Consider the following 4,634-nt stretch of genomic DNA (forward strand, 5'->3'; position numbering starts at 1 on the left):
ATATGAAACAAAATATAGGCACAAAACAATTGAACTAAAATGCACACATGTGTTGAAGTCATCACAGCTGGAAAAACAACCAACAAATTGGAACTTCCCCAGGAACAAAAACATATTGTGCCCAACTTATTTTTTTAAACTTCAAACACATGTTAATTTAAGTAGAGCTATAAGTATAACTGTCTTTCAGAAATAAGGTTGTGTTAATTTGTAATTAAATTTATCTAGATCAACCTAATATAGAAAATCCCTTGAATGGATCAAATTGTTTAAATCAAATGTAACTGTATGTAAAATAAGATCTGAACATACTTAAAAGAAAAAATGCTACAGTATTAAATCACAAAAATCATAACATTGTTAAAAATTCCGAAATGCAATTAGTAATTCCAAAATATCCATAATGAGAACTAAATACTACTGACTTAACAAGAGCAAAATGTGCAAATAACAGAATCTGAGCAGTGTACATAATTTAAAAATACTCCAAATTATACGGTTTTTACAAGACTGAATGTGGATTATCTAAAAGAAAACATCAGCACATCATATAAATGAAATTAAAAATCTCATGAAAAGAGAGAATAGTAGTAGTTTCTGGAATATAATATTTTAATAAATCGTGGTCAAAATCTAGTACTGTCTAAATTGTATACCTAATTAGTTAGATCCAAAGAAGACCCAAGTTACTCCAGCTGATTCGAAACTTTGGCAAAGTAGTACAATACAACTGTAACACTATTATGGATGTTGACTCTGGCATGGAATTCATTTCCTCTTTGATCTGACAAATGAATATATGAAAGAACATAACTTCTCCAACTAAATATCAAGACCTAACTAAGCATATAACTAGAAAAGTCATCATGCAATCCGTATTGCAACTGGGATAAAAAGAAAAATCAGTCATATTAAATGTTGGCTTTTTTCATAAATTATTTCCTTTGTCTTGCATTTTTTAAACATTGTGTTAAATGATTTATATCTTGGTAACTAAATTTGGATGCCTCCTTAAATTTTGTTCTGGGTATAATATCTCACTTCAGTTCCTATCCAATGAAATGATGTTGTTTACAAAACAAATGCTAATAACCACTGCTTATAATACACAAAATCTCATAAGCATGATTTCAGGAAGCATAGGTTAACATTTTGATATCGTGGTCTCATGACTGATGAGGCCTATCTGCATTAGTAAAGTTGTACCTAGATTTCCCAGCCTAAATTTAGCCACTGTTAAAAAGTGTTTATACCTTTATCTGGCACCCACCAGGGATTAAACCTGATATAAAGTCTAAGGAAAATCATAAGGTAAGAATTTATCTCTTCTGGATATAAAGTAAACCAAAATGCAGCTTAGAGTAACTCATTTGAGTAAAGTCAACCTATTTCTCTAAAACATGTTAAGTATTCCTTACAATGTGTATTATTCTCAAGAAGGGAATGAAGAATGTGAGAAGAGGACTAAGCAAGTATTGACTTCAAATATACATAATTTGGATTTACCGCTTTATTTCGTTATAGGCATTTTTGATAAAAAACTGTTTGAATAATTGATTTCCTGGTTAGGTATAATATATCCTAGTTACATATTCCAAACTGCATTCAGAAAGTGGCATATAGTAATTGGGTAGAAAAATATTCAATAAACAGCAAAAAGTATATACCTGTAGGGTAATATTTTGAAGAGTCAATTAGAAATATTCTAATATAATAATTTGAACAATTTCACATTGACAGTATTTACCTAGAATACTTTAATGCTAATTGGACAAGATTGTCCTTCTAAATGAGCAAAACCTATTACTCCTTTTACTTTATCAGGTAAATATCTGAGCTAAAAATGGAAATTAACATATGAATCTATAACAACTGGAATGAAATTTACTTTTTATTAGCAAATATTAATTTTACAAAAGTATTTTATTGTGTTATAAACATATGTCCACATAATGTAGCTTGTTACATTTTATTCATTTTATTAATTTCATTTTCCTATTTTTATACTTATATTTTATTATGCCATCATACTAACATATGAAATATTTGAACATATTTACTCCACAATATTTCTCTTCATCTCCTCTCTTACTTTTTTCAAAACTTAATCAGTTCCATCTTTTACACCTGGGTCATTCATTTTATTTTCTGGGTCTAGAGTCTGTATATGAGAAATCTAATATTTGTTTTTCACAATACTGCTAATTGCTTTGATATGAAGGTTTCCATTCTATTTTCTTGAAGATGATATTATTTCATAATTATGTGTGGCTAAATAGTATATCATTATGTGTATATACATATATATATATACATATATTACAGTTTCTCTCTTCAATGAATGATTAAGGAACATGCAGTTAATTCTGTAGTTATTTATGCTTTTTTATGTGGGAGAAAGAAGGATGGAAATAATGATGTTTGGAATAAGAAACATGCTCTTTAGGGAGGCAGTCTACTATTTGAAACATCTCTCAGCTGCTCTTTCATCAGTATTTCAATAATGCATTGTATTTAAAAATAAAATTTAATTACATTTACAAAGGTGTTCTTTTTCAGTATATATATATATATATATATTTATTACAATGTTACATTTAGTATGTCATGTGAGTATGGTGATGTATGTGAGCATGAAAATCTAGGCATGTTTGTACATGGAGCTGACTCGAAGGAAACTGAATCTGTGTGAGATACAGGATTCAAATAAAAGTTTGAGACCTGTAAGTTGCTAAATTGATGTATATGTCGTTTGTGGAGTGTGATTTCAAGATCACATTTTGGTAGGTTTTATACAAAGTAAGTAGATGTTTCTAATCCAAAATCGTAAGGAATAAAACAACAACTCTGTTTCATAATCATTCAGTCTTAGTACTCCAGACATTGTAATAAGTAGAAAAAAATGATTGAAAGTATGGCGGGTCAGTAGTAACCCTTTAGACACTCTACATTTTCCCGAAAATCTTCAGATGTACTCTTTGGATATAAATTACAAGTGTATTTATAAACATACAGGTATAATATGATCTTATATATGTAAATATATGTATATATTACAAATACATCATATATTTACTTATATTTTAAATGTGTATCACAAATATTGATTTATATTTAAATGTAATTCAACTCATCATAGATAGATAGATAGATAGATAGATAGATAGATAGATAGATAGATAGATAGATAGATAGATAGATTTTTTTTGGTCAGTCATGTGGCTTGAACTCTGGGCTTAGGTGCTGTCCAAGTGCTCTTCAGCTCAAGGCAAGAGCTCTACCGCTTGAAACATAGTGCTACTTCCAGTTTTCTGGTACATTATTGGAGATAAGAATCTCATGGAATTTCCTGCCTGAGCTGGCATTGAACTGTGATCCTCAGATCTCATCCTCTTGAGTAGCTAGGATTATAGGCATGAGCCACGGGCACCCGACTATACTTATATCTGAGATTTGTTAGTGTAACAAAGGGTACAGAAACTATTATTCTTATCATGAAAGGACTTCACACTGACAGATATAATTACAAGAAGAAAAACAATAACTTTTCACAGTGGCACAAAAATCGTAGGTATCTAGCAAGACAGCATGTGTTTCCCAACAGAGCAGTTTGCAACCCAAGCGACTGTGGAAGATATTAGACCCTAAACAAACCTGACAATTGCATAAACACAGCACTCTATGACAGATTTAGCAAGGCCTATCTAAGAGATTCTTGTTAGGGACATTATGAAAAAATGTATAGTTTAGTTGTGATTACAGAACTCTTTTACACATATCACTCAGCCATTAACTATATTTAATATAGTTCCTATTGCTCTAACTTATATTTTCTTGGCTCAAAAACTGTTTTTTGTTTGTGAAAATTTAGCTGTTCAAAACATAGACCTTGGTTTTTAATATTTTTGAAATTACTGTCTGCATAGTGTTGTATGAGATGAGCTTCTCTTTACCATATCATAGGAATAAACTTAATCTGATTCAAACTTGGAAACAGGTAGCTTGTTCTCTCTCCTAGAAAAACATCTATATAGACTTCTTTCCATGTAAACAGACCCTCATTTACTAGCAATAGTCTGTCAGTAAAGCCTAACTCACCCAAGTGAGATGAATTCTTCTCTCATGCTTCCTTTACATTAAAAATGGTAAGAACTGTTCAGTAATGTGCATACTTTTTATTATGAAGTGTGACTCCTATTTTTCATAATATGAATCAAGCAGAGGAATCAGTTTAAGATGTGAAAGAGCCTTAAAAAGAGTCTTGGACCTTGAAAATTGTCCTGGGTATGAATTTTTGGAGAAATATCCCTTTTCAAAGAAAAAGGATTCATTTTTTTTAATATTGTGCTGGTACTGGGATTTGAACTCCTGGCCTTGAGCTCTATCTGGGCTTTAATTCTCAATGTTTGCTCTATACCACCTGAGCCACACCTTCACTTCTTCCATTTACCACAAGTGGAGAAAAGAATCTCTTAGGATTATCTACTTGGAATAGCTTCGAATTGCAATTGTCAAATTTGAACCTACCGACTATCTAGGTGTAAGCCACTGGTGCTGTGCTAGAACTCACTTCTTAAGAATAAAAAATCACAAAAAGAGGAGAAGAAAATATTTGTTCAATTATTTATGTGTTT

The sequence above is a fragment of the Dipodomys spectabilis genome, unplaced genomic scaffold (genome assembly GCF_019054845.1).
Source record: "Dipodomys spectabilis isolate Male_0828 unplaced genomic scaffold, ASM1905484v1 ptg000612l, whole genome shotgun sequence".
Lineage (NCBI taxonomy): Eukaryota > Metazoa > Chordata > Mammalia > Rodentia > Heteromyidae > Dipodomys > Dipodomys spectabilis.